This window comes from Otolemur garnettii, unplaced genomic scaffold (genome assembly GCF_000181295.1).
Source record: "Otolemur garnettii isolate 467f Iridium unplaced genomic scaffold, OtoGar3 scaffold00050, whole genome shotgun sequence".
Classification (NCBI taxonomy): domain Eukaryota; kingdom Metazoa; phylum Chordata; class Mammalia; order Primates; family Galagidae; genus Otolemur; species Otolemur garnettii.
Window position 1 is genome coordinate 6906325 of NW_003852445.1, and position 22035 is coordinate 6928359.

General features: G+C 50.3%; 1 protein-coding gene and 1 pseudogene across 3 annotated transcripts in view; one reads left to right on the top strand and one right to left on the bottom strand.

The window, feature by feature from the left end:
* LOC100951458 (serine/threonine-protein kinase PAK 6) overlaps window positions 1-22035 on the top strand; it is a 62050-nt gene that overhangs the window by 11936 nt on the left and 28079 nt on the right. The window contains exon 2 of one of the 2 annotated variants that reach the window (XM_003791708.2): window positions 12459-12542. The exons of the other annotated variant lie outside the window; for it this stretch is intronic. The gene's annotated coding sequence lies outside the window, so the exon portion shown is untranslated. The remainder of the gene's footprint in view (window positions 1-12458; window positions 12543-22035) is intronic. 2 annotated transcript variants of the gene reach the window in all.
* On the bottom strand, window positions 8117-8538 carry LOC100952300 (annotated as a pseudogene). Its single transcript, XR_001161370.1, has one exon. The product of XR_001161370.1 is annotated as an ATP synthase subunit g, mitochondrial pseudogene (transcript).

Here is a 22035-nt window from a genome sequence, read left to right on the forward strand (position 1 = left end):
TCAAAAAAAAAAAAAAAAAAAGAAAGCCATTGCTCAAGACTCATCCAGATAGGTTTGTTCAGTATCCTAGCACATGGAGCCATGGTTGGGGTTCCATGGTGTAGGCCACTGGGGCAGCCACGGACCTCCTACTGGACATTCCTCTGCTGCATTGTTATTAGTTGCCTTGGATTTGCATATGTATACACCTTACCTCTTTACCTCAGATGAGCTCTCTTTTAAGGCCAAGTTCTCTGTCTTTTTATACCCTGGTTAGGACTTGCATATAGCACTCACATAGAGGGGGTCAACTTTACAGACCCAGGGCTTGCTTAGAACCCCCTCAGTACTGAGATGGCTTCCTCCCAGTGGTGCCAGATCAAACACTAACAGTCCAAATGCCTGGACTTGAATCCTTGCTGTGTAGCATTGAACTAGTTACTTTACCTCTCTGAGCCAGTGTCATTCTCTGTAAAATAATGATAACCAAGTACCTACTTTACAGGGTATTGAGAACTAAAGCTTTTGGCACATATGTGTATTTGTAAATGTTTGTACTGATTTAGTTCTAACATTGTTTTGTGGTCTGAGGTTCTCTGGAAACCTCTTAAATAGAGTGGTGTCCCAGCTGGTTGACTGGAGCCTTTCGACTTCATTCACGTAAACAGTATAGCTAAGTCTGTGATATGACAAAGGTAGGTGAAAGAAATGGGTTCTGTAATCTAAAGATAAAGGAGAAAGTAGTTGTTTCTACTGGGAGTAAGCTTCTGTCAACCAAATGTTTGTACTAAAAGAAAACAGTCTCAAGATCAGCCAGATACCAAGATATCAGGGGTTCGTCTGGTCCCCACTTTTCTGTCAAAGGATCTCTGGCTCCCAGCTGTGCTGCCTCTCGGTCACGTTCAGAGCACAGGCATCCTTAGAAGGCTGCCTCAAGCCACTTGCTCTGGTGGACCAGGCAGGGTCCTCCTGCCCACTAGCCACCTACAGATGCATCTTATTCCTTTCTCTTTTTCCCACCACCAGGGGAATTGACTTTCTGGCTTAGGGAGCACAGCCTACTAACCCCATTTAAGGCCAAGACATTTAGTCTCCTCCCAAGACTTTTCCTGCCCCAGCTTAGGCTTTTGGAACTACAGTCATGTGCCACATAATGTTAACCACAGACTGCATATAGGTTGGTGATCACATGAGATTATAATACCATAATTTTACTATGCCCTTCTATGTGTAGGTGCAGAAATACTATTGTGTTGAAACTGCCTGCAGTATTCAGCACAGTCACATGCTGTACAGGAGCAACAGGCCACACTGGACAGCCCCGGTGTGTAGCAGGCTACTCTGTCGGGTTTGTAAATACCCTCTGTGATGTTCCCACATGACAAAGTCACCTAACGAAGCACTTCTCAGAACATAGCCCTGTCATTAAGGGACGCTCGACTGTATTTCTATTTTATGCTCTGCTACAGCCCTCTTCTGAACCAATGAATTAAAGGTGATCACTTGATAATAGGAAAAAGGACAGGGGAAATGGAGGAAGCCCTATAAACTCAATTCAGAAACTGGAAAACCTGGGCTCAAATGCCAGCTCTGCTCCTTACCAGCTACTTGATAAGGTTAGGGCAATGCAATCTGCTTTGCTTTCCCATCTATAAGCTAGTACAGACAGCTCCTACCCACAAAGGGTTTTTCTGAGAATTAACCCAAGATGGCTGGTAAGCATGAAAGTTCCTTTTATAGCAAGCAGCAGGTGGGTCTCTGCCTCCCCAGCTTCCAACCCAGGGCAAGGCACGTAGGAAGGAGTCGGCAGGATCCGTGTAAAAGTTGTTGAATCTAAGCCACTATTGAATGAGATGCCTGACATTCTTACTCAGACCTCCAGCCCGAATCCGTTGACTCCTGTTGTACTTTGTTGAAACGTGTTCATTTTCCCCTCCACGGCAGCAGCAGATATCTTGGAATGCAGAAAAAAAAAATCAGCCAAAAATACTTATTAAGCTCTACTGTGAGCTCCACGTTGACAAGTGGCACCATGAAGGGTATAAAAAAAATGTAAGGCACGCTCACTTCCTTCAGGGGGCTTATAGTTTAGAGAAACAGGATAAAACAGCTTAAAAGCCAAGAGAATGTAAGAGAGAAATAAATCAGTGAAAACCAGACCTTTCGAGGAAAGCCATGAGGAAGAGCTAAAGGAGTGGAGCAGATGTGACACAAGGCGCCAAAAATATGCACACATTTAGGGCGATGTTATCCGTGTACTACTTTTCAAAGTGGAAGTGTACCTGGACATAGGCACATCCCTTTCATCTGCAATTCATACACTTTTTGGGAATGATATATTTTACTTCCAACAAAATCTCTTAAACTGTGGCACCCCCTCTATGTGCTGGAACCCTCAGAGGACGTAAGGCCAGTGTGGGTGGGGATGCCCCAGAAGCCACCATGGCATGGTAGGTGTCGGAGCTGCCTTATATTAGATACATAGTTTTCAGCTGCAAAAATTTGGGGAAACCACCCAAAATATCTTAAGGGTAAAAATATCTGTTATTTCACATAACAGCAAGCCTGGAGCGCAGCAGTTGATGCCTGGGCCCGTGTTCCCACCTGTCTATTCTCCCACCCTCAGCATGGGGGCTTTTGCCCTCAGGCCCATCCTCTGTGGGCCCCCTTGGCTACCACAGTTCCAGGCTCGGCAACTTGGAGCAGCATAAGAAAACTTTTCCAAAAACCCTCCCAGCCGACTTCCTCTCATGGCTCTTGGCCAGATTGTCACATATCTGGGGACTAAGCCAATGTCTGGCAAAGGGAAGGATTTTACCACAATTGGTTTAAACTAATTAAGATTCACCCCTGGGGCTGGGGCTGAGGTAGGAAAGGAATGTACATTCCAATAAATTGAGTTTCCTCCAGCAAGCGAGAGGGAGGTGAGATACTTTAGAAAGGCAACCAACGGAGTCTGCTGCATAAATAGTGTTGGGAAGAAAAAAGGAAGGACAATAGTTCCTACCCAGAGATAAATTTCATGTTCACAAGACAGGGGCTTGTCTTGTTCACTGGGTTATCCCCAGCCCCTAACATAGAGCATTTTACCTGCAGGTACTCAATGGATCTTTGTGGGATGGATTAGTTAACTATATTGTGAGGATTCAATGAGTTAGTGTATGGCAAGGGTAGTGTGTTCTCAAGAAAATCAGTTTTGGCCGCAGCCGTTGTAGAGACACTGGCCACCCTCACAGCTGTCTTTTTGTTGCTTGGCATCGCCTGTATTCTTGCTGGTCACCAAAGCTGAGGTGTGTCAAGAAGCCTCTACTCCTGGTGGACTGGGCTAGGGGCGTGAAGGCCCTTCACAGCCTCTGCTGGGAAGGGGACACACTGGAGTCAGTACCTGGGACTCAGTAGTTTGCAATTCTGCTCTGGCTCCTGAGCAGCTCCTCACTTGGCCGTTGATCCCCCCTTGGACCAGCCTCTCTTCCCAGGTTGTCTGTCTGGCTAGATTTGGAGCAGTGCCCCTTTCACTGACAAAAGGCTTTTCTTTTTCATCTTGTCCCTGATGAAATCCCAGCCAGTTTTTGGTAGTGCTCCCTCCCCCACTTTTCCCTGCTTTGACAGGGATGGGCCAGCCCCTCCTGTAGGGCCTGCTCCCAGGAGAGGCTCATCCCTAGGCCAAGCCTCCGTGGGCTTGCTGCCAGCCACTGACCCCTCCTCAGGCTTCAGGAACACCCCTTCCAGCAGCACTCACAGCCCGTGTCACAGCAGGCGCTGGCCAGACCCTGACTGAGTGGCTCTCCTGGTAAGTTCCTGATTCAGCTATAGGGTGTCACAGTGAAAGCCAGGGCTTTGCCACCAAATCCTTCCTTTGCCACTTCTTAGCTGATTAGGAACAGGTTATTTGAAATACATTGAGCCTTGAACTCCTTACCTGTGCAACTTGGGATATAATACCTACCTCACGGTATTTTGAGGAGTCAATGAAATAGCAGATGGAGAGAGCCTTGCCATGCTGTGTCTCACACGTGTGAGATACTTCACCGAAAGGGGCTTACTTCTGCTGCCACCTCCATCTGGTGAAACCAAGGATGTTCGTTGTACACACCTGGTGCTGGAAAAAATTCCATTCCCTATTTACTTACTTGAAAAATCCTTTCTCCTCAGAGAAAACTTCTGGAGGTCAGCAGCAGAGGCCTTGCCAGGGTCATTCCTAATCCTAATGAGATTCTGGCCCCTGCTCCCCTCTCTCCTGTCTCTAGCATTGTGACCAGAAAGTGGACAAAAATGGAGCCCCACCCCCGAGGCCCTCTCCTGAGTCTGTCTCCTCACTACCCATCCCCCCCACCCCATGGCCCTCTCCTCTGAGTCTATCTCTTCACTACCCATGCCCCTCTGCGCTCTCTTCTGTCCCAGGGGCGGGGGCATGTTAACCAGCTTCTCAAGGACTCCTTGCTGTATTCCCTCAGACAACACTAAGGTCCCCTACCCCGCCCTTGGTACCCAGGCAGGTTCTGCAGCCCAGGCTGGACATCGGAAGGCACGTCTTTCCCTCTTTGTAGTCAGAGGGCCAACAAGAGGCCTTGTGATCAAGGCCAGAGGGCAGCGGCCCTGCCAGCAAGTTCTGCTTCTCAGAAGCAATAGTAACCTCCTTGTATTCCTCCTCCACAATGTTGCCTGGAAAATTTCTTGCAGAAACTCCCTAATCTGCAGCTCCACAGGTACTCTTTTGCCGTGGAACATGTGGAGAGAATCCCACCAGTCACACACCTTCCCCACGGGAGAGGTGGGGGAGCTGGGGTGTAGCAGAGGGCACACAAGGGACCTAGAACATCCCTATCTGACAAAGCCCTAAGCTTTCTTTCCGCTGAGGACCCCAAGACTTGACCTGCTCATTATTCCTTTGCTACCAGCACCTTGGAAGGGGGGCAGGTACCCTGGAGGTGTCGCTAATCCCCCAGCACTCTACTTGCCAAGCTTTGGAAAATCTCCTGAAGGTGGGGCCCCTGCTTCTGGCCCATCTCCTCTGGAAGCCCAAGGCCCACAGCACCTCCAAGGGAAGGCCAGCTCTGGAGTGAGGAACACATGGGCCTCTAGTGGCAACACCTGCTCATTAATCTAAATCCTCCCTTTCCAGAGCCTGCCCTGGCCTGGGATAGTAAGAGGTGAGGTGGGCAGAATCTGTTCCTCCCTCCTGGCCCGCGGCAAGAGGCGTCGGCAAGTGTAGGCAGGTGGAGACAGGCCGCACAGCCATCAGAAAGGCCTGTGTCAGCACCCTCTGTTCCTGCAGCAAAAACTGGGTGGGGAGTGCGGGGCAAAATCTAAAGATCTAGAAAAATCTAGCAATAAAATTAGAGAATTTTTCTTATACATTGGAACCCTAGACTTAGCTTTTTATAGATTTTTATTTTTTAGGACTTGGGAGTCATTGGTTTACGAAAATGTTAGGACTTCATTATTATATGGCCTTTCTAAACCCATCCCCAAATTATTTCTTAAAAGCCATGCAGTGGGAGAGTGTTGATGTCAGCAATCCTTCCAGCTGAGCCCAGCTCACCAAAATGATGCAGGTAAGGCAAACTACCTTAGAGGCTACAAGTACTGTGTATGTCCATTAACAAAAGCTGCAAAGTAAGAACCTTTATTAAGAAATTGTAAAGACACTGGCTCAGCTGATTCACACTGCTGCAAATCCCTGGGAGTCAAGATTCCAAGGCAGAAATGTCAGTGGGAGCGGCTGTATGGTGCCCTTGACCAACTTACAGGTAGATAACACTCAGGGCTTGCTGCTAGAATGGGCCTGCCATTGGCAGCAAAATGAAAACCCGGGCCTGTGAGGAGGGAAAGCTGAGTTCCAGTTCTGACTGCCTTGAATTTCCTCTGTGGTTTTGCTGAGGAAAATTAATGGGGGGATGGGGAGCTGTGGTTTTCTCACCTGTAGAAGGAGGATGGGGCTGATGATCCTAGAGTTCCTCTCAGCTCTGTGAATCATGTTTTCTAAGTAAGGGTGGTTACAGCATAGAACCTCTTTAGATGTTCACTCATTCAGTCAAGGAGTTTACACGAGCATCTGCTCTGTGCCAACCACCATGCTGGGTTTCCTGCCTGGAGAGCTCACAGTCTACTGGGGTTAGCAGAAGGACTCCACTGGGATAACGGAGGGCTTGTGGCACACCGCTGGCCCGGGACCATAGGCACCTGCCAGCCTGCAGGCAGCCAAGCCTTTGCAGGCTTCCTCCTATGGCTGACAGATCCCCACTTTTTTTCTTTTTTTTTTTTTTAAACAGGTTTTTTTTTTTAATTTAATTTATTTTTTATTTTTTTGCAGTTTTTTGGCCGGGGCTGGGTTTAAACCTGCCACCTCTGGTATGTGGGGCTGGCGCCCTACTCCTTGAGCCACAGGCGCCACCCCAGATCCCCATTTTCTAAACCCATAAAATAACTAAGTGGACTAAGTTTGCAGACAATCTCACAAATCAGGAAGTCAGGCATCATGATAGAGTAGAGGAACTGGGCTCACTTTGCACAAGCCACCAGTTTCAGAAGTCCATGAAGACAAGAAGAATCAAGGAATTAATTGCTGGTTTCCACACGCAGGAATTGAAAGTGATTAGAAAATAGTTAACAGGCTCAGTGCCTATAGCTCAACCGGCTAAGGCGCCAGCCACGTACACCTAAGGTGGCGGGTTCGAATCCCCAGCCCGGACCCGCCAAACAACAATGATGGCTGCAACCAAAAAATAGCCGGGCGTCGTGGCGGGCGCCTGTGGTCCCAGCTACTTGGGAGGTGGAGGCAGGAGACTTGCTTGAGCCCAGGAGTTGGAGGTTGCTGTGAGCTGTAATGCCACAGCACTCTACCCAGGGGGACAGCTTGAGGCTCTGTCTCAAAAAAAAAAAAAAAAGAAAAGAAAATAGTTAACAAAGATGCCGTGGTGACCATTGGCTGCTCTCTCGGCCTCAGCACCCATTCCCTTTTCCTTCAATAACAGCACCCTGATTTTCCTCCCTACATCCTGTAATAATAGAGGCCCTTTCTCCAGGACACCCTCCCCTCCGCCAGAATGAGAGAAACACATGACCTGAGCCAGCCAATCACACTCTTTCCCTGCAAGGACACAGGTGGGTGCATGGTGGGAGCACCTTTGTCCTGGTGTGAGGATCTGTGGAGACGGTTGGATCATTCCTGATGCTCGGAGCCCCCCAGGCTACCCTGGCTTCTGGCCTGGACTTGATTCCCCAAGCTGGTAGTCAGACAATCTAACTAACACAGAGGTGGGGGAGGCGGTTTGCTTTGTTCTCAGTCTCTTCATGAAATCACTGTTATCTCTATCTGCTAGACACCGTAGCAAAAATCTGGAAAACACAAGTATTTCTTGGACATTGTTGATGGTTTCATCAGGAATTTCTGCCTGCTTCTCCTAAACTGGCATAAACTTAGAAAGGTTATATTTCTGAAAGAGAACCATTGTAATTATTACCTGAATAAATTAGTGTTTCAAATTTAACATAATTAAGTCTATCTACTGGCTTAGCTCCTTCCCATCTTCATGTTGCTCTTCCCTCTAAGACATAACATTTCTGGAAATTAGGAAGACATGAGGAAGAAAAAATATTTCCCTTGTCCCCACATTGTCTTAAAATGGAATTTGTGGGAGGAAATGTTCAAATATACAAGTTTTAAGTACTCTCCACAGCTCTGGGGTTTCTCCATAAGTTTTTAAGGCATACATCTTGTTTATTTTTAATTTTGTATTTTTGAAATGCAAAAACAGTACATGTTCCCTAAAAATGTCAAACAATGCAAAAAGTATAAAAAGCCAAGAAAAAGACCCTTCTCCCCATTTTCACTCCCACGGATAACCACAGTAACATTTGTTGTTGAATGCAAAGATATATGAATTTCTTTTATTTTTGAACAAATAGGAGATTATGCCATCACACTATTCAGTAATTGGTCTTTTCTCTCAACTATAATTGTTATACTTATTCTTTTTAAGGCTGCAGGTATTTCATTGCATAGAAATTTACCATCCTGTATTAATCAGCCCCCTGTAGATGGACATTTTGGTGGCTTGCAATTTTTTGCAGTTACAAACAGTTTAACAGTTACAATGAATATTCTTTTTTTTTTTTTTTTTTTGGACACATTTTATTCAGGTAACAGTATGATCACACATGGTCCTCTCAAATAAGTCAAATTTAATCAGATGTTAAAGTTTGGTCTTCAAACATTATAGCCAATGATGCCACGCTTGCCTATGATCTCCCCGACATAAAACCGCATCCACGCCTCAGTGGCCACCAAACCATTCAGCACAGCTTCCTTAACTGTGAGCTGTTTGAAGCTACCAGTTTGAGCACTATTGACTATTCTTTTTAGGCTCTGAAAAGCTCTAGGGATCTCAGCAGGGGTTGGAGGAACCAGCTCAACCTTGGCGTAGTACCAAAATGTGGCCAATTGAGGCTTGGAATAAGTCACAGCAGCGTTCACCAGCACCTGTGCCTTCTCTGTGAGGTTATGGATAAATTGAGCCATGGTGCTAGGATGGAAAGACGGTTGCCCCAAACAGCCAGCTGAATACAATGAATATTCTTGCACAAATATCTTTGGGTCCATGTGCAACTATTTCTTAACATGGATTCCTGGAAGTACATTTGCTAGATCAAATGTATACACATTTTGAAATTTTGATCAAGACTGGTACATTGTACCAATTCACTCTCACCTGCCATGTGATGGGGGGGTATATGATATATCCCTTTTAGTTTGCATTTCCTGAGTCATTAGAGAGAGTAGAAGTGGATTATTTATAACTATTAAGTTTACTTACAAAATTGTGTTGAGATACAAAAAGAAGAGAAATACAGAGTCTCTTTTCAGAAGGAACTGATAACCTAGTGAAAGGAAAAAAACTGAACTGGACATGATGTTTCCTGCCTGTAATTTTTACACTCTGGCAGGTTGCAGAGGAAGGATTGCTTGAGACTAGGAGTTTGAGACATTCTAAGCAAGAGTGAGACCCTGTCTCCACAAAAATTAGGAAAAATTGGCTAAGCATAGTGGTACATACCTCTAATTCTAGCTACTCAGAAGGCTGAGGCAGGAGAATGGCTTAAACCCAGGAGTTTGAGGTTGCTGTGAGCTAGGCTGACACCACTGCACTCTAGTTCAGGTAACAGAGTGAGACCCTGTCTCCAAAAAAAAAAAAGGAAAATATTTCATATTGACTGCTAATTGAAATTTTTGTATTTAATACCCTAATAACGGCTCGGTGCCTGTGGCTCAAGTGGCTAAGGCGCCAGCCACATACACCTAATGTGGCGGGTTTGAATCCAGCCCTGGCCCGCCAAACAACAATGACAACTGCAACCAAAAACTAGCCAGGCATTGTGCTGGGTGCCTATGGTCCCAGCTACTTGGGAGGCTGAGGCAGGAGACTCACTTGAGCCCAGAAGTTGGAGATTGCTGTGAGCTGTGATGCCATAGCACTCTACCCAGGGGGACAGCTTGAGGCTCTGTCTCTCAAAAAAAAAAAAAAAAAATACCATCATATCCAACACCATGCAATTCAATCAAATGTCTATGTATACAGCTGGAGAGCTTTGCACAGGAGGTAACCAGGTCATAATTTTGGAAGATGAACCTACCACTAGTTGATGGGTAGATAAGCATAAGCAACAAATAATACAGTTATAGCAGTAGAGAAGAAAATTAATGTTTACTGAGCTCACAGTGAGCAGTCCCTGTGCCAGGAGCTTTATTCATTTAATTCCCACGACCCTGTGAGGCAGGTGAAATCATCCCCATTTTACAGATGAAATTGAGATGCTGTTGGTTAAAAACATGCCAAAGATCACTCTACTAATGACCAGTGGAGCAGGAAGTGAAAACTGAAAGAGCCTACATTTTTAACCCAAGATCACATAGCTTCACAGTGAAAGAAGATTTAAGAAATAGTTTCATAGGCTCAGCGCCTGTGGCTCAAGTGGCTAAGGCGCCAGCCACATACACCTAAGGTAGTGGGTTTGAATCCAGCCTGGGCCCGCCAAACAACAATGACGGCTGCAACCAAAAAATAGCTGCGCCTTGTGGTGGGCTCCTGTGGTCCCAGCTACTTGGGAGGCTGAGGCAGGAGACCTGCTTGAGCCCAGGAGTTGGAGGTTGCTGTGAGCTGTGATGCAACAGCACTCTACCCAGGGGAGCAGCTTGAGGCTCTGTCTCAAAAAAAAAAAAAAAAGTTTTATAGAGCCTAGTGCCATGTTGGATGTGGGAGCTGGCACCTGCCATGGGGCAGGCACGGGGTGGGTTCTGGAGTGAGCGGGTGCTGGGTTGATGGTCAAAGTCACAGAAAAGAAAAAAAAATGTGACCATTTCAACACAAATGGTCCATGTGCATGGGGAGACATGAGCAGGAGGCCAACCCTGGGGTGCCCAAGACCCACAGATACTGAGAGAAGAAAAAGAGCCAGTAAAGAAGATGCAGAGGCCAGAGAGGGGGCAGGCAGTGTGGAGGGCTGGGCTCCAGCTGACACCCTTGGCAGCTGGCAGATGGGCACACCACTCAAGCCACCTTACTGGCAAATGCCTGTTTCTGACCAGGGGCGAGAAATGAAGGAATCCGGCTGAGTGACAGGGCTTCTGGTCCCTGCCAACCCAAGACACCAGCACCCATCCTGCCTAGCGCCCTCGTGTGCCACTGTGTGCCCTTCACAGCAAAACCAGCTGAGACTACGAAGGGGGGTGGGGGCTGCGTTCAGCTCGCTGTGGCCAGTGCCCGCCGGGTCTGAATCCTCAGCTCCAGGATTTGGGGGGCTGGGGTGATCCAGGGAAGTCCGGCCTCTGGGTACAAGGGTAGGGCGGAGTGCAGAGAGGATCACCCCGAGCCTGACAGGCAGCCCTTCTCCCGCGCCTCAGCAAAGAAAGGCAGAGGAAAACGTGTTTTTATAAATAGCTCCAGCCCCAGCTGATTTGTAAATTCAGTGGGTTTTTTGTGTCAATGACATCACCCTCCTCCCCATGGCAACCCCCGACGATATCAAAATTGCCAAGCAACGTTGGAGCAGCTCAGCGCCCCAAACGAGCAGGTCGCTGCCTGAGGATTTAAAGGAGAAATCCCAAAGTGAGCTGGGGCACGCGGTGGAGGAGGGGCGCGCCGCGGCCGGGGCTGCCGGGCCCTGATCGCCGCGCGGGCGGGCGGAGCGGCCGCCGCCCGCCAGGCAGAAGGGCGCGGGGCTCGGCGGCCACGCTCCCTCGGACCACGGCAGGGGAAGGGCGCTGCTCGGTCCTGCGGTGCTAGGAGCCGCCTGCAGCCATCCAGGTGACTAAGCCGGCCCACTGGCACTGAGTCACCGCCCGCCCAGAGCTTTTCTTCTTCCCCTTTGCATTTGATTATTTTGGGAGCTGGAACTTGGAGCTGCACCTGAGTACCGCCCCTTCTAGCTCTCCCCTCCCTACCTTTGGCTCCAGGAAGATGGGACTTGCAGTGAGTCCGCCGTCACCCCCTAAGGACATGGAAGGCACTGTAGGGACCAGCAGTGCCTGGGGGGCCATGGCAGCCAACAGAGTGCCACAGCAGATATGGTGATCAGGCTGCCCAAGCGTCCTCTGGAGCTAACTGGAGTCCTCCCGGGCTGGCTTTGAACTCACCTCCCAGGGGATGTTTCTGTAAAGGAGTGGCTTCTCTGGTCGAGGCAGCATTTGGAGAGCGAGGCTGGATTGGGTTAGACTGGCCTGGACAGGTAGGTGGCTCTGTGCTGGGCGTGGACCCACGTGTGTGAGTGTGAGAGCGTGTAAGCCCGTGTGTGCTGTCCCCCAGCTGGGTCCAGCAGAGAGCTGGGTGAGGACTTACAGCAGTTGGTCCTAATTGATGCTGGGTGGGCCAGACCCTGAGATGGGTGCTGGGGAGAGGGGAAGCCAGGTATGTGGCCTGAGCTGGATGAGGAGCAGCTGTCAGCCTGGGCAGGGCCAGGCCCGTTCTGGGTCCACAGGACAGGGACGTGGTGAGATGCCAAGGTCAAGAGTGGTTCAGAGGGCTGGCAAAGGGTGGAAGGTACCTGCCAGGGGCTGGACAGCCCTCAGCCACCCCCTCTTCCTGGTAGGCCTGGGCACCAAGGAAACAGCTTCCTACCCAGAATCCTGGCATTTTACCAGGACCAGTCAGCACCCATGTGCGTCCTCTGCTGAGTTCACAGGGGCACGTTCAGTGAGAAGGGTGCTGGTCAGGGTGTAGTTTCCCCATAGTCAGGACTCAGCACCCACTCTGGCCTCTGGCCCATAGGGCATGCCCCAGTGTGTGTTGGGCAGAGGGGCAGTGGTCCCGCCTCCCCCACACAGCTGGCAACTCTGCACACCGGTGAGTAAGCTGCTGGGGGGAGGAGGCTGTGGGCCCACAGAGGCAGGACGGCACCAACCAGGAACCTTCAGGAGAAGAGGCTGGGTGGGAAAAGCACTGAGGTTTTCTTTTCTTTTCCATTTTTTTCTTTTTTGCCTGAAGGGTGCGCCGCTTCCTGGGCTAGAGACAAGCACCAGCCTGCATTGGAAGAGGGTGAGGCCCAGCTGCCCAGGAGGAGCGGCCAAGGTAAGGTCCCCACTGCCATTGCAGGCTCTGGCCTCCCAGCCTGGAGGCAGGGGTGCCGTGGTGCTGAGGCTGCCCCTCACCTGGGGCAGGGAGGCCAACTCTATCTTCCATCATAGCTGTGGGCTCCTGGTCTAAGGACCCCACATCCTGCCCCACCCGCCACCCCTTTTCCAGATTGATTTTGAAACAGTCCGTTCTAGGCCAACCTCCAGCTCCCTGGCTAGAGGGAGAGATGCTTGTTTCTGCTGTTTCTTCATTTACTTCCTGCTCCTGCCAAGCCAAACCAATGCCACCATGACACCCATATACAAGGCCCCTCTCCACTCAGCACCTGTGGCTCAAGCGGCTAAGGCGCCAGCCACATACACCTAAGGTGGTGGGTTCAAATCCAGCCTGGGCCCGCCAAAACAACAATGATGGCTGCAACCAAAAAATAGCTGGGTGTTGTGGCGGGCGCCTGTGGTCCCAGCTACTTGGGAGGCGGAGGCAGGAGACTCGCTTGAGCCCAGGAGTTGGAGGTTGCTGTGAGCAGTGAAGCCATGGCACTCTACCCAGGGGACAGCTTGAGGCTCTGTCTCAAAAAAAAGGCCCCTCTCACCTTACTGCCTCTGGGACATTCCCTTCACGTATTCATTCTACAAATATTTATGGAGCATTGCTGGGTCCCACGCTCCAAGTCACACCCTTTTGCTACGTCTGACCTGGCATATATTCTGACTCTAAAACTCAGCAGCAGGCCAAGTCAGGGGCCTGCTTGGCTGAGCACCATCAGTGCTCACAGGCCTGGGCTGCCCACTTCTGCCACAGGGTGGATGACCTGGTCAGCTACAGGACATGCAGCCCAGTGAGCTCAGGTTTATAGGTGCCGGGCCCCTTTGAGAAGCAAGGCTAACACACTACAGTCTCCCAGTTGTTCTTTTCCTGGGAGAAACTGAGGTCAGAGGTCAGAGGTTTCTGCAGTTGCTACTTGAGGAGCTTCCTTAAGTTGATTCTGGTGGGAACTAGGATCCAGGAGTTGAGGGTGAGCTCAGGGTTGCATGTCCCCCCGGGCTGGTGGGCCTGAGACTCAGCCCCATGGGAGCACATTCAGCCGGGAGTGAGGCCTTTGGGCCAAGTAAGGAGTCCCCTCTGCAGAGTGGCCTGGTGCCAGACTCAGGAGTGACACCTGGGAACCCTAGTGACAAAGGTGCCTGGCCAGAAGAGGGTTGGCACTAGAAGAAAGCCCTTCTGGGAGCACCTGGTTTGGGTGGCAAACCGGCAAGTGGGAGGCCCCCGTGCAGGGAGGGTGAGGGTTGGGGTCTGGCCAAGGCAAATAGCCCACTCTGTGTACAACCTAAGGATGACAAAGAATGTCTCCTGTCCTGGGGGAATACATGAGATCAGAGTCAGGAGGAGCCCATAAGTACCTCTCACTCAAAGTAACTCTCACACCTGGATGAGGAAAATGACCAGCTACAGGAATATGTCCTGCTTCATCTCAAAAGTGACTCTAAGCCTGGGAGCTCGGCCCAGTGCTGCCTTTTCCTGTACATGTCCTCCATGTACATATGCAGAGCTGAGCAGGGGCTGGTGCCCAGGTGGGGACAGAGTGGCGGAGGCTACTTGAGCACCAAGGAAACAGCAGGGCAGCAGGGAGCAGAGAGTAGAGGCCACCCGAGTGGGCAGGAGAGGGAAGGCTGCCTGAGGTTTGAAGAGGGCTCAGAGGACTCGGGAAGGGTGGCTGCTTCTCCCCTGCCTGCCTCTGTGGGAGCACCCCTTGGTACCAGGTGCTGGATAGGTCTTGGGAGGAAAGAGGCTGAGATACCCCCCAGTACACTGTGCCCTGGGTGCAGAGGCAGGGAGGATTCATGGGGGGCTGTCCTATGGCCGAAAGCAGAGAACTCGTCCATGGGATGCCCTTGAGCAGGGAGGCCCAGGATTCAGTAGCATTTCCCAAGACTTGAGCAGTAGGAAGGCTGCCAGCTAATCTCACAGGCAGGCATTTTGCAGCCTGTCCCTAGGGACCTTCAAGAAGAGAACTCATTTCTGTGAGCCTACTTGGTAGAAGAAGTGGGCTAGCCAAGAGGTTGGGGTACAGCCCAGAAAACAGGAGCTTCTGAGGCAGAAAGAGCTCTCAACTCCATGACACCAAGGCTGGCCCTGCTGCCCAGGTGAGCAGTCTGATTGCTCTGGGAAGCTGTCCCCTTCTGCGATGTTTTGTGCCTACGTCACAGCTCAGCCCCAGGGCCCCAAGAGGCTAAATTGAGAAGTGTGAGGTGTGATGTGCAGGCATACCTTGTCTGGCTCAAGCCTTCCAAGCACACCACAGTTGATTGCCTGAGGACTAAGTACAAACCCCTGGTGGCCAGAAAAGGGGTAGGGGAAAGTAGTGATAAGATAAATAAACAGGACAGAGCTCTTGCTCCAGGGAAACTTCAGCCCAGCAACAGAGGGGTGCGAAGGAAAGCTGAGCCTGGGGCCACCCCCACCAGAAACAAGCTGAGCCAGGCACAGAGCCCCTATCAGCAGCCAGGTGGTGACATTCTTTTGGCCGCTCTGGGTCCGGGACCCATCCCTGAAGTTGTCAGCCGTGACCCAGCCAGTCCATGGAATTTGTAAATTTAAACGAATTTGAGCTGATGGCTCTTAACGTAGGACTTTATAAAGATGGGTTAAAAAAAGATTAGTCGAGAATGAAAACCAAGGAAGAAGCCACTCCTGTCTTCAGTTACAGGCAGAGAGGTGTGTTCAGGGAGATGCGGGAAGAGAGGATGGCGGCTGGTTAACAGTGCTGAGTCAGCAGGGTGAGCTCGGCCCGGTGCTGCCTTTTCCTGATGACTCAGGTAAGTTACTTCATGTCGTTAGGTGGCAATTTCCTCTCCTGTCCGACAGAGATAGTTATCTTACCTGAGATATAGTTGTTGAGAGGATTGAATAAGACAACACATGAATGCTCTTAGCTGCCCATAAGTGTTCAGCAGCAGATAACTGTTATCATTGTGATGACTGTTAGTGTGGGAGGGACAAAGTGTCAGGAGAGAGAGACCACACCTTGTTTAGGGGAATCGGGAAGCTCCTCCATGGTGAAAGAACTTCCCCTGAAGAGAAACTGATGCTCTCCAAACGCTGATAGAGCCATGGGAAGAAAAGCTGGGAAGAAACGCAATACCAGATCTTTTTTTCCCAAATAGCAAATTGTTTGCCCAATGAAATTCTCTAAGGAATTACTTGAGACTATTGAAAGTTCCTTCTCCTTCCAGGATCTAGAGTGAGGTCTTGAGGACTTGACATGGCTACACTAATGAAGGAGTCAGAAGGCTGGGTGTGACCCTGGACCTACTTTCTTTGAGTCTGGAATCTTTTATTACATGGTGGCCCTGATTCCTTGAGGAACTGTGTTCTTTTTTTTTTTTTTTAGCGACAGAGTCTTACTTTATCGCCCATGGTAGATTGCTGTGGCGTAACAGCTCACAGCAACCTCCAGCTCTTGGGCTTAGGCAATTCTCTGACCTAAGCCTCAGCCTCCTGAGCAGCTGGGACTACAGGTGCCCACCACAACGCCCAGCTATTTTTTTGTTGCAGTTTGGCCAGGGCCAGGTTTGAACCCGCCATCCTCAGTACATGGGGCCCACAGGTGCCACCCAAGGAATTGTGTTCTAATGAGCCCCATGTAATGAACAAACCTGGAGATGATGCCTATGCAGGGGCTCGACTGGGGACCACAGTGGGCTCCTTGATCACTCTGGCAAGTGACTTGGAAATGCCTTGTAACCGTAAGGCAAATCTTGGTCTCAGAGACTTCTACTTTTCCTTCCAAAGGGTTATCCATTCTATAAATTTAGAAAAAACAATTTCAAATTCTATTCAGCTAAGAAAAACAAGGCAAACCCAGGACATGACAGGCTTTCATGTGCTGAAGGAAGTAGTGTGAAAAAATGGGTTTCCTCATAACTACCTGAGAGGATGAATCCTCCTTGGCCCCAGCAAAGGAACACCCATGCTGGCCAGCTTTTTCTATAACACTTTATTATGACACATCAGGCAGTGCGGAGATCTAAGCATTCACAGAGGGACAATGATGACCTTTTTTGTACACCTGTGAGTTCTCTGTGGCAACCTGCTCCCCCCCGAAGTGCTGCCTTAGTAAGCAAATCCCAGCATCTCTCAGCCTAGGCAACAATCTGCTTGTGCTCTGGTTTGCTGACAGCCTCAGTGCACTCAGCCCCCTGGGCCTCTAGCTAAAAGCATAGAAGCAAAGCTGTGTCCTTCATACACACTCAGGCTGTCTAGGACCTGGGGAGGGGTCCTCTGGGTGCTCAGGAAAGCAAGTCCAGAAAGCTCAGGTCAGCTGTTGCCTTGTTCTGGTCTCTGATCCCACTGCAGTGGGGCCAGCCTACTCACCTCAGGGCAAATAGCAACAGTCACGGGCTCAAGGCCTCCTGCTGCCTGCCTGCCTGGATGGTGACCTGGCCTCCTGAAGGCTGCAGCAGGGCAGAGTTAAAACCAGGAGGACTGGTTCTGCTTCCTCCCTGGAACATCTCCAGCCTCCATTTTCTTTCTTTCACCTTCACATGAGGTTCCATATGGGATTGTGCAAGAAGGCACAAGGGTGGAGGGAACTGGGGACCAGTTATGTTACAGCCTCCCTGCATGGCCAGGGCACAATTCCAAGTCAGTAAGGAGGAAGGAGCTCAGAGGAAGAAACGGCTGCCCTAGGAAGGCTCTGGACAGTTTAAATTGCCATAGTACATTTAAGCTAAAGGGAATCCTCTAGGAATGTCTCATCTGGCCAGGTGCGGTGGCTCACATCTGTAATCCTACCATTCTGGGAAGCTGAGGCAGGGAAGATCCCTTGAGCTCAGGAGTTCAATACCAGCCTGAGCAAGAGCTAGACCTTGTCTCTACTAACAATAGAAAAATCAGCCCAGCATGGTGGTAGGCACCTATAGTCCCAGGTACTAGGGAGGCTGAGGCAGGAGGCTGGCTTGAGCCCAGGAGTTTGATGTTGCTGTGAGCTAGGCTGATGCCACAACACTCTAGCCTGGATGACAGAGTGAGACTGTCTCAAAACAACAACAATAACAAAAAAGAATGTCTCATCTCACACCATAATTTTGTACAGGGAAATAGGGGCCCTGAGGAGGAACGTGGGTCCTGAGATCACACAGCATCTTTGATGCTGCTGCTGACAGAAAAGCAACCTGGTGGCAAAAGAGTACTGGACAGGGAGTCGGGGACTCCTGGGCAAGAAACTGGCTGTGCCACTAGTTAGCTGTGTGACTTGTTGCTATTTGCCCTGAGGTGAGTGGGCTGGCCCCACTGCACTGGGATTTGAGACCAGAACAATGCAACAGCTGACCTGAGCTTTCTGAACTTGCTTCCCTGAGCACCCAGAGGACCCCTCTGCAGATGCCAGTTAGCCTGAGTGTGTGTGAAGGACACAGCTTTGCTTCTATACTCCCTGTGCAGTAACAGACAAAAACTGCTGGGTGACTTGATGGCTTGAGGGAGTGCTGAACAGGGTGCTGTCATACTGGGAGGCTGGATAGGTCCCCATTGCTCCTGTGTGCCTCCTACCCTACCTGTGTGCCTCCTACCCTACCTGTGGGCCCTGCTATTTCCCCTGCATCCTATGCAACATAGAACCCCAGCCCAGCCCATACTTGTTAGCCAATTGCTCCCCAAGGGCAAACTTTGCATACCCAGGCCACTCTGATAAACAGATCTCACTAATGTGGAAATTGGTTGACTTACATTCTGTCTGTCCTAGGTAGCATCTTACATTTTAGCCTTAAGATGTTCATGTCTTTTTTTTCTTTTTTTTGGAGACAGAGCCTCAAGCTGTTGACCTGGGTAGAGTGCTGTGGCATCACAGCTCACAGCAACCTCCAACTCCTGGGCTTATAAGTGATTCTCTTGCCTCAGCCTCCCAAGTAGCTGGGACTATAGGCCCCCGCCACAACACTCGGCTATATATTTTTTGGGGGGGGTGGCTGTTGGCTGGATTCAAACCCACCAGCTCTGGTTATGTGGCTGGCACCTTAGCCACTTGAGCTACAGACAATGAGCTGTTCATGTCTTAAGCCAAAGAAGAGAGTAATGATGACAGTGTCTGAGAGAGATTCTGAGGTGGAGGAGGGGAGGGGAGGCACACGGGAGGCCCTTTGCCCAACAGATGGTCTTTTCACCCGTACAGACATTTGACCCCAGGTAGGCATTGACTTGTCCAATGACCAGCATCTGAGGTCAGTTCCAAGGTGACGGGAGGAGGCCTGTCAGCTGTCCCCAAGCCTATATTCCATTATGTATATTCCATTTTTATATTCCAACATTAACTGGAGTGGATCTTGCTGGAAGACGATGTGTCTGGGATCCAGAAAGGTGGGGAGAGGTGGAGGTCTCAGACCCTACGTGGGTGTGGGGCCAGATTTAGGAACAAGAATGCAAGGCCAGGGCAGCACCTGTGGCTCAGTGGGTAGGGTGCCAATTCCATATACCAGGGTGGCGGGTTTAAACCCGGCCCCAGCCAAACTGCAACAAAAAAGTAGCCAAGCATTTTGGTGGGCGCCTATAGTCCCAGCTACTGGGGAAGCTGAGGCAAGAGAATCACCTAAGCCCAGGAGTTGGAGGTTGCTGTGAGTTGTGTGACGCCATGGCACTCTATCGAGGGTGATAAAGCGAGACTCTGTCTCTACAAAAAAAAAAAAGAGAGAGAGAGAGAAAGAATGCAAGTTCAGAAGTAAGCAGGTACTCAGGGCTTCTGTGGAGGACAGGATGGTCAGGACAAGAGGAGAAACTGCTTCTACATGGCCCATCATCCCAGCTGGGGCTGCGGTACCAGCCACCATCACAGGTATGACAGTGATGTGACCAGGATCCTACTATGTCAGTGCTCATATTAACATCCCAGCAGGCCAGCCACCCTGCAGCAGTCAAGGGGCTCTGTCAGGTGTGCACCAGAAATGTGGGGAAGGAAGGACCCTGAGATGGGATGGCAGCACAGCATAGATCAACCAAGTGACAGTCAGGCCATGCCTTTGAATACTGACCCAGGGCAGACACTAAAGTCTGTGAGCTCTAGGGCCGGGTGGTCAGTGCTTCCAGGAGGCCACACAGCCCAGAGCCTGTGACCTCATGCATTCCAAGCTAAAGTGTTCTGCCCAAAATGTTGGAGATGGGGTTTAGGCAGCCAACATTATACTTCCTGACTCTTTCCTTCCCTGGTGAGGCCCAGGCCTTCCACTCCCTCAACATTCACCTGTCCTCCCTGAAAGTCGGGCACTGGGCTTCCTGGCAGGTTGCCACAGGAGCCCTGCCCTAGCCTCAGACCTGGAGTGGCTGCCAGGGAGGCTCAGAAGAGAGAAGAAAGGACAATGAGGGCTTTCCATTCAAAGAAGCTTCCAGCTGTTAATTCTGCCAGCAAAAATCCCAGCCAAAAGCTAAACTGCCAGTGAAAGATATTTGGATGGAGCTTCAGAGGCCATTAAGAGCAAGGGCTGCAAAGCAATTGTAGTGAGAAGATATTAAATAAATTCATCATGTCTCTGGAATAAGTGTCCTTCATGCAGAGGTGGCTCCTTCTATTCCCCAGCCCTTCCTGGGGATGGATCCCACTCACCTCCACATACCTGGGAAGAGTGCCACAGCCTGCAATGGTTCCTACGCCTGAGTGGCTCATCCCAACTCGTCAGGCCCCTGGGGCTATCAGGCTAGTTTAGCTCCCAATGTCAGTTTGTGTTTGGAGAGAACAGTCCTGTGCATTCTTGTTTGTGTTTGGAGAGAACAGTCCTGTGCATTCTTGTTGGCATAGGAAGCTCAGTAAAGATAGAAAATTTGAGGAAAAGGCAGAGAGAGGCTTGAGGTTCTGGGGATGCCGGTTTCTCTGCTGAGACCTAGGGTATCCATCTGGCAGCCAGGCAGGGGATCCGTGGATGCTTAACTGGGCCCCAGACAGTGCTACTACCTGGGGATGGGATTCTCTTTCTGAGATCTGGAGTAGAAAGACCTGTTGGTTTGATTTAGTAGCAATTTGTAGCCTTGTCTTCTGGAAGAATCTTGGGATTCTGCTCTGAGCCACACCAACCTAGGTTTTATTGCTTCCTGTGGCAGGTGTGTGCATGCATGGAGTGGGGAAAGGGAGTTTTCACCTTGGTCCCTTCAGCAGCTGTGAGGATTTAGGGTCAAGAACCACTCACCCTGTTTAGGGGTGCAGCTCCTCAGGACCCCTGTGCCCCAATGTTCTATACCAGTGGTTTGGGGGTCAAATGACCCTTTCACAGGGATCTCCTAAGACCATCGGAAAACACATATTTCCGATGGTCTTAGGAACTGAGACATCATTCCTCTATCCAAAAATAATTTTATGGTTGGGGGTCACCACAACATGAGGAACTGTTTTAAAGGGTTGCGGCATTAGGAAGGTTGAGAACCACTGTTCCAGACTTTATCATGCTATCAGCTTCCCAAGGGAGAGGGGCTCTCTTTCCTCCATTACCCCCATCAAGAAACTGAGGCCCAGAACTTGCTGAAAGTCTGGAGAGGCAAAAGGCTTCAATCCTCAAGAATGCATGGCCTCTGCAGCTAGACTCTATCTACCTCCTCCTGAGCCCTCCAGGAGCCTGGCAACGTCAGCTCCCTCAACTCACACTTGCAGACCTTCAGAGGTTTACACCTGCCTATTGTCCCAAAGGCAGAGAGGAGAGAAGGGGGGTCCTATGAGGACCATGGGAAGAAACGTGCTGGGCAGCCTGGAGGAGAAGAGGAAGGGATCTTCTCCAAAGATAACCTCTCTCCTAAGGCTGGGCTCCAGGGTGAGGGGGTAGCTACCCCACCTAGAGTCCAGGCTCCACAGAATTGCTCTGGCCAAGTGTCCAGCAGAGGTGCTAGCTTCTACCTCCCCTCCTTGTGTGAGCCTGATGTGGTTTGGCCCCTAGTGGGTCTGGGAGGGACAGATGACTTGATGCAGGGACTTTAGGCAGGGTACTAGCTCATTACTAGGGAAAACCACTGGTTCTTGGCAAGGAACTCAGTGATACGTGGGGGCCTTCTTGCCTTACTCAGAATATCCCCCCAACTCCCCACCCCTGACGGCCATGTCACAGGTAACTCAACCTTCCTGGGTAGTGAATTATTTTCTTTTAATCCAAATGCCTTATATTAAGGTCAGCATCAGCTCCCCAGCTGTTCAGGCAGTCCTTGGAGCCAGAGATCTCTGGCAGCACAGAGTGAAGAGAACAGGCTTTGTGTTCAGATAAACAAACAGGGCTCCACGCCTGTGGCTCAAGTGGCTAGGGCGCCAGTCGTATACACCTAAGGTGGTGGGTTCGAATCCAGCCTGGGCCTACCAAACAACAATGATGGCTGCAACCAAAAAAAAAAAAGAAAAGCCAAGCATTGTGGTGGGAGCCTGTGGTCTCAGCTACTTGGGAGGCAGAGGCAGGAGACTCACTTGAGTCCAGGAGATGAAGGTTGCTGTGAGCTGTGATGCCACAGCACTCTACCCAGGGGAACAGCT